Genomic DNA, 8,571 nt, shown 5'->3' with positions numbered 1-8,571 from the left:
TTTTTATATATATACTTATTCATATACATGTACACATATAGATAGCTTAGTAATAGCATGCCATGTAAAATTCTCTTTTTAAATAAAGTAACAACACAAACGGGACGCACACACACCGGCTGAGCCACCGTAGCTCTAGAACGCCGCAACCTTCCGTCCCCCGAAGGCCAGTTTATTGTAAGAACATTTTTTCTATGAATCGAGAGACTTTAAGTATTGTTGACGCTATTTCCATTTGAATGAGGAAATAGCGTCAATAACTTAATTTCCAAATTTTTGTTGACTTTATTTCGCTTTTGAAAAGGTAATAATGTCAATTGACTTTATTTCGCACCAGAGTAGGAGATAAAGTCAATTGACCTTATTTCCATTGACCTTATTACCTGTAACCGTCCTGTAGTCACTCCCCCGTACTGCGGGGTCGCGGAAAGTTGGTGTGGCTACAGATAGTATTCTATGCCAAGGCAATTTTGTTGCACCGTTCATTCGATTTTCAAAAATGAGGCACCAAATGGAAGGGCTTTGCCTCTAGATATGCAGTAAGGTTATATTTTTTGAATAGGGTTGCCACCTGCTTATAAAATTATGATATTTACACCGTTCGCCTGATTTTAAAATATGAGGTGTCAAACGAACAGTCTTGGCCAAAAATGGGAGAGTAGGATTTTTTGAAAAGGGTTGCCACCTTTTTATATGCCCTTGTTTTCAGCTAAAAACGACACTTGGACTAGTTTTTACTATTTTTTATTTTTTTATTTTAAGTTTATAATTTGTTTTATAAAAGTCTGGCAATGACACCCACAAAACGCAGCTTTATAGCCCATTAAATTTTAGTAGGTTAAAGTGCAAATTTCAAGACGCTAGGAAATATTGCTGATTTTTTAAACTTTTTTTTGCTGAAAGTGTTCTGCATTTTCTTCCATATTAAGTATGCTCGACAATTTATTTTTAAGGAAGCAAATGCCTATCAGCGCAAAAAAAAATTATTAAAACTCAACGCGATTTTCTATCATCTAGAAATTTCCACTTTAACCTACAAAAACTTAATGGGCTACAGTTTTATAGCATACCTAAAAGTTTTCTAAAAATTCTAAAATAAGAATCAAAAATTTTGTACGTCAAAGTTTGCAAGGCATTTGATTTTATTACACTATACGGAAAAAACAAACTTCTTCTGGGTATTTGACCAAACCAATGTTTTTCAAGAGATTGAGGCATAATTAAAAAAGTGGTTTCTCCGTTTTTCGAAGTAAGCCTCCGAAAGCGAGATATGGGACTTCGAAGTTCGAAATAGGACCTTTGGTAAAAAGTCATTTTTAAGTATTGTATGTAAATAACTAAAAAAGTAAAAATATATATGCAGTCCGCTTTTTGCTCTTGTTAAAACGGTATACAACTTTTGTGTGCAATTAAAAAATTAAGTAGATTTAAAGAGCTTTTTAAAATGACGTTTTCATATATTTTTCAGTTTATAAACATTTTTTAAAGCTACTTTATTTTTTATGAACAAGGCCATTATATTACAGGTCCCTTATAACACTTAAAAATCAGTTCCAAATTTTTTGAAATATAACCCTTGACCCCTTATAGTACCTTTAATATAATTTTGAAAAAAAACAAGTTATTTATTTAAGTCTAAAAAAAAGTCTAAAAGAGTCAATGAAATTCGTCCTGATCCTCTCATCGACTCCCAATAGCCATAATTGTCGCGAGAATACCTCGGCTGATATATCCCTCTGTAACTGGACACTCACATTCGTAGTAAACTGCAATCTATGTTCGTGTTGCCACAATGTTGAATATTTCAGGCAAGCATTTATTTCGTCTGCTGGTAGCGATCGAGAAATTACAGGAAGTGTTTGCGTAAAATCTCCTGCTAGCAATGCATTCCCGTACCGATCGATCAAGGACTTCAAGAGATTTTTTATGTGCCATCGTGCACTCATACCAAACAATGATTTTACATTTTTGTAATAATTTTCACATAGCGGATGTTCTGGAAATAGTGAACGTGGAGTTTCGATGATTTGTATGTTCAATGGCAGCTAAAGAGCTGAATGAGCAGTGCCTCCACCTGATAACAATGTTGCAGCTATTAAAAACGAAGCGAGATCTAAGGCTATGTAATTTCTTGATCGAACCGTTACCAGAATCAATCTGATAAGGAATATTTTCCTAGTTCCTTCTGGCGTATCCAAGAAGAAGGTTCTCCAACTCCGCCAATTATCATTTGCATCTTTTTTGGCGCTGTAACCGCATAAGCGATTTTGGCCGAGTTCGTCAAAACACGTGAAGCCAAGTCATTCCAGCTTTTTTTATTTTTTAATGAACAAAAATTAAACCTTAACAGAAGAAAAATTTCAAAAATAACAGGTTCTGTGCCAAATATTTGCATTTGTACTAAAGCCTGTTCTGTTACAAAAAAATCAAGTTACTGATGATGAAAATCGATGGATAAACACGAAATAATGAGTGGTCAAATGAAAATCCGTGTTACTCGGGTGTACGTGGCGTATGAGCAACACGCTTAACTGTTCGTATTTCGTATAAAAAATCTTTGCGGATTTTCATTTGACCACTTATTATTTCGTATTTATCCATCGATTTTCTTCATCAGTAACTTAATTTGTTTTTAATTGGTTCGTAAGATATACGTGATTAAAAGGAACCAATTTTTGCTTTAAGCTGAATAACGGTAAAATGCAAATATCTCGAAAACATATCCATAGAAAAAGAAACTAACCCAAATTTCGGAATCACCGAGCAATTCTACATAGAAATTGGATAGTGGTGTCTGGAGAACAAAAACCAAATTAAATGTTGTGATCCAGTGTAATCATAACCTTCATAATATTATCTAAAAACCTGAAGCAGCTCATCTAATTGGGCAAAAAAGTTTATGGAAAATGTGAGTATGTTAGGAAGATGTGTATTTCACTAAGGTAGAATCTTAGGCATTTAAAAGTCCGGAAAACCTCAATGCTCAAGCAGACACATTATCTTTACATGCAATATACGTGGTAGGCATGGCGACCCCAAATTAAATTGTTTATGATTAAAAGTTACCTGTTTCATAATGTTAGGGAATGGTGACAAAAATTTAAATTTTCATTAAGGCTTTTTAAACAGCTTTCATGGGATATTTTTACGTTACGCTTTTTATTAATTTTTTGCATCGCGTAATTTGTACACAAACTCCTCGTTGATAATATGATCACTTTGTTTGAAGAAATGTTGCAAACTCTTTTTTCATTTGAGTTGTTCGGCTTTTGGATAAGTGGAAACATTTAGAAAAATTTATCTAGTAAAGCTTTTCTAAACACTATTCGTTGGAAACCAATTATCTAATCTTTCATTTTATTTCGATATTTTTAGTCTTTACTTATAGATAAGTGATAATCCTATTGCAAATATTTCCAAATCAAGATTTCTAAAACACCTTTCGTTTAGTACCCATATGGTAACATTTCATTTATTTCATCAATTTACTGGGTTAAAATTTCAAACAGGTGGCATCCCTCCTCAAACATATTTTCGGCTGTAAATCTTCTTAAAGCTTTTTAGTTTGATACCCACATTGCTATTAAATTTTCAAAGAGCTGGCAACCCTTCTCAAAAGTATTTCTAATAGTCATCTTTTTCAAACATCTTTAAAATTATACCTTCATTGTAATATGTGGTTTATTTTATCAATTAAATTTAGTTAAATTTTGAAACAGAGGGAAACCCTCCTCAAACATATTTCCGGCTGTAAGCCTTCTTTCAACACTTTAGTTTGATACCCGCATTGCAAAATTTCACTTATTTTATCAATTTAACTGAGTTGCAATTTTCCAATAGGCGCCAACGTCTCCAAAAATATTTCCAACAGATATCTTTCTCAAACCTCTTAGTTAAATACCCATATGGCAATATATAATTTATTTGATCACTTTAATTGAATAAAAAGTGGCTACACTCCTCAAAAATTCTTTCGACTATAAGCCTTCCTAAAACTCTTTAGTTTGATAACCACATTGCAATATTTCTTTTATTTCGTCGTTTAAAGTACAAAACCGCGTATCAAGAAAATGCAAAACCTCGTATGTGAGGTTGCCAAAACTTGTCTAGCCATAATCCACATCAAAGCGATATTTTTCAACATCTCGCTTATCTGCGCCCGTTCGGCGACGTAAGAGAAGGATGAGGCATCCAAGGATCTCTTCTATGAGCACTTGGAGCGCACGTACGAGCGCTGCCCCCGTCATGATATCAAAATCGTGCTTGGCGACTTCAATGCCAGGGTGGGCAAGGAAGGGATCTTTGAAACCACCTTCGGAAAATTTAGCCTCCACGACGAAACGTCCGACAACGGACTGAGGATGATCGATTTCGCCGCGGCCCGAAAAATGGTAGTATGCAGTACTAGGTTCAAGCATAAAAAGATTCATCAAGCAACGTGGCTGTCTTCGTATCGAAAAACGAGAAACCAAATCGATTACGTTGTGATAGAAGGAAGGCATGCTCCAAGTGTTTTGGACGTACGTACACTCCGAGGCTTAAACATCGACCCGGACCACACTATCTTGTTGCAGCCAAGATACGCACCCGCCTCTGGGTAGCAAAAACTGTTCGCCCAAATATGCAAGGAAAGCTTAACGTAGAAAAGCTGCAATCACAACAGACAGCCAATGCATTCGCTACTCGAATTTCACACCTGCTCTCAGAGAGCACTCTTCAACAAACCGAAATATGCGAGCTATGGAACAGCGTTTCCTGCAGAGAAAAAAGATGCCGCCTACAGGGCCATGCTGCGATCGGGCGCAACGCGCGCTATGTGAGACCGCTATAGCGATCTGAAGAGGGAAGCGAGACGTATTTACCGCAATAAGAAGAGAGGGGCCGGAATACGTTAGTGCGAAGTGCTTAAAATGCTGGCCGACAGGAAGAATGCTCGAAAATTTCACCAGAGAGTTAGGCGAATTACGGAAGGTTTAAGACCAGGGCGTACTCCAGTAAGAACAACAATGCCCAATCCACAAGAAAAGCGATCCCGCCATTCGCGCCAACTACCGCGGGATCATCCTTATAAGCATAGATTACAAGGTCTTATCGAGCGTATTGTGTGAACGACTAAAGCCTACCGTCAATGAACCGATTGGACCTTATCAGTGTGGCTTTAGGTCTGGAAAATCCACCATAGACCAGGTATTCACAATACGCCAAATCTTGGAAAAGACACGCGGGAAAAGAATCGACACTCACCACCTATTTGTCGAATTTAAAGCCGCTTTCGACAGCACTAAAAGGAGTTGCCTAAACGCCGCTATATCTGAATTTGGCTTCCCCACCAAACTGATATGGCTGTGTAAAATGACGTTGAGCAATACAACCAGCTCCGTCAGAATTAGGAAAGACCTCTCCGACCCGTTTGCCACTAAACGGGGCTTCATCGGACTCTCTTTCATGTGACTTCTTTAATCTGATGCTGGAGAAGATAATAAGAGCTGCAGAACTGAACCGCTCAGGAACAATTTACTACAAGAGCGTGCAATTGCTGGCTTATGCCGATGACGTCGATATCATCGGTATCAAAACCGCGAAGTCTGTTCTGCCTTTTCCAAGTGAGATAAGGAAGCAAAACGCATGGGTGTGGTGGTAAACGAAGACAAGACGAAGTATCTCCAGTCATCAAACAAGCAAACAGTACATTCGCGCCTTGGCACCCACGTCACTGTTGACAATTATAATTTCGAGAAAGTAGAGAATTTCCTTTGGGAACCAGCATTAACACCGATAATAATGTCAGCATGGAAATCCAATGCAGAATCACACTTGCCAACAAGTGCTACTTTGGACTGAGTAGGCAATTCAGGAGTAAAATCCTCTTTCGACGTACGAAAACCACACTCTATAAGTCACTCATCATGCCCGTGCTGGTATATGGCGCAGAAGCATGGACAATGACAACATCCGATGAGGCGGCTCTTGGAGTGTTTGAGAGAAAGATTTTGCGGAAGATTTAGTGCAGCGAATTAAAATACAGCGACTCCGCTGGCTTGGTCATATCGTTCGAATGGACACCGACGCTCCAGCTCTGAAAGTATTCAACTCGGAACCCGCTGGTGGTAGCAGAGGAAGAGGAAGGCCCCCACTGAGATAAAAGACCAGGTGGAGACGGACTTGACTTCACTTGGCATTTCCAATTGGCGCCAGTTGGCACAGAAAAGAAAGGACTGACGTGCTTTGTTGAACTCGGCCAAAATCGCTTAGGCGGTTACAGCGCCAAATAAGAAGAAGAAGAGTAAAACTTGTCCTATTTCAAGACGGTTATCTCTTTTATCACTAGTTATCTCTTCTCCTTATGTCTAAGTATCGATATTTTAGTAAATATGAATGGATAAGGCTTTGATACCTTTTTTGGCAAAAATGTCAGTTACGAAGTTTTGCAGAAGCATGACATGCGATTTTGTACTTTAAACGACGATTTCATCAATTTTACTGAGTTAAAATTTTCAACTAGGAGGTAGCCCTCCTCAAAAATATTTCCAACAGTTATCTTTCTTAAGCTTGTTTAATTTAATATCTATGTGTATCATTTATTTGATCAATTAAATTTAGATACCCGCATTGCAATATTTCATTTACTTCATCAATTTAACTGAGCTAACATTGTCCAATAGGCGCTAACCTTCCCATAAATATTCCCAACAGATATCTTTCCCAATCATCTTAGTTTGATACCCATATTCTAATATATAATTTATTTTATCAATTTAATTGAGTAAAAATTTTGAAACTGGTGGCAAGCCTACTCAAAAATACTTTCATTTTAAGCTTTCCTAAACTCTTTAGTTTGAACCCATATTGCAATATTTCATTTATTTCATCATCTGAATTAAAATTTTCAAGTAGGTGGCAACCCTCCTAAAAAATATTTCCAACAGTTATCTTTCTTAACCCTCTATAGCTCGAAACCTTCAAACTAAATATTTTTTCCGGAATCGGTAAGATTTATGAATAAAACATAAACATATTATTATTTAATTTCGAAACTTTTTATTTACTATGCATATTATTACAATAATAGGGAGTGTAGCTTACAGGCAACAATGAATAACAGTGATACAAAAAACAAGCAAAACTTAGGACAGGTGGAAGACCCTGAACCAATTTTTTATATTTGGTATAGCATAAAGCTGCGCCACACTTCTCACACACTGTGTGAGTGAACCCAACACACTTTTGGGAACTTACATCGGATTTTTTTTTCCGCCCATTGAGGCCAGTGATCCTGACGGATTGCTTGTGGGGCACATGTTGGGCAGGTCTCTTATGTTTCTTCGCTAGAAGCTGACCTTCTATAGACCGGCGTGTTGTCAAAGTTGTTTTTTGTCCCCATCCTACATAGAGTTTCGGCAGTTTCCAGGCGAAAATCTGTGGACGCAAGGATGGTCTTATCAGGAAGATTTTTATATTTGCAAACCCTCTTATAGAGTAGCCATGAGTTAGCCGAAGTAAAGTCTAAGTAGTGATAGAACAGGCGCATCTGCCAACGTTTGCTCCGCAGTCGTATCTTGTAGATGCCGTCGACAAGGTCTACACGGCCCATATGTCGGTTATACTCGCCAACTACAAGAGGTCGTGGAATGTTAATATAATTTGAGTTCTTTTTGTCGTATCTTCGGACTTCAGATACAGGATTTTGGCCAGCAAATGTGGAAGCCAATGTAACCAGTTTATTGTCTTTCCATACAACCGTTGACACGTCGACACCGTTAATATTAGATACGTATTCTTCTGAATATCCACGATCTTTCTTCATTATCGCTTTCTCTGTCGACAGCTTGCAATCAGCAATTCTATTTCGTCTAATAGTACCTAGCCCAAGAATACCTTCGTTTGCTAAATATTCCAAAAGAGGCAAAGATGTAAAGTAGTTATCGAAATAGATCCTGTAGTTTTGGTGTCACGGAATCATACGCGATAATCTCACTACGACTTTGGAAGAGGCTCCTAAGTCTGGCTCTTCGGCTTTGAAAACATTCTCTTTACCAGTCTCAACCTCTGTCGTATAAGCGAAACCAGAAACACCACTCAAAACAAATAATTTGTATCCCCACTTATGAGGTTTCTTGGGGTTATATCTTTTCAGCATATTTCGCGCCTTTGTAGAGCACATTTGCTCCTCTACACAAACTCGTGTTTCTAGTGGAACTTTGGCGTATGCTTCGTTCAAAGCATCAACGACTGGACGAATTTTGAAAATCCTATCAGTGTCAGGGTGGCTCCTAGGAAGACATTTTGTGTGTAGATACACGACATCTATAAACTGTCGGACTTCAGTCTCAGATACACAAAAACTATTGCTCGGATCTTTCTGTACCAAATAGAGGTTTGTCTCTTCCGAAATTTTCCTTATAAGTTCTGGTGGAAATAGATAAAAAAAGAAGTGTATAGGAGTCTCGAGTTCCAATATATCAGAACGGAATGACACGTTGCCAGTGAAAGACAGCTGGTGTGCATTCAGCTCCAGATTATTTTTTTCACAGTAATGTAAGCTTTTCAGGCTTTCGCCGTTTAGCGGGAGGA

Source organism: Rhagoletis pomonella, unplaced genomic scaffold (assembly GCF_013731165.1).
Source record: "Rhagoletis pomonella isolate Grant_MI unplaced genomic scaffold, Rhpom_1.0 Rhpom_scaffold_00198, whole genome shotgun sequence".
NCBI lineage: Eukaryota > Metazoa > Arthropoda > Insecta > Diptera > Tephritidae > Rhagoletis > Rhagoletis pomonella.
This window is presented reverse-complemented; position numbering follows the sequence as displayed.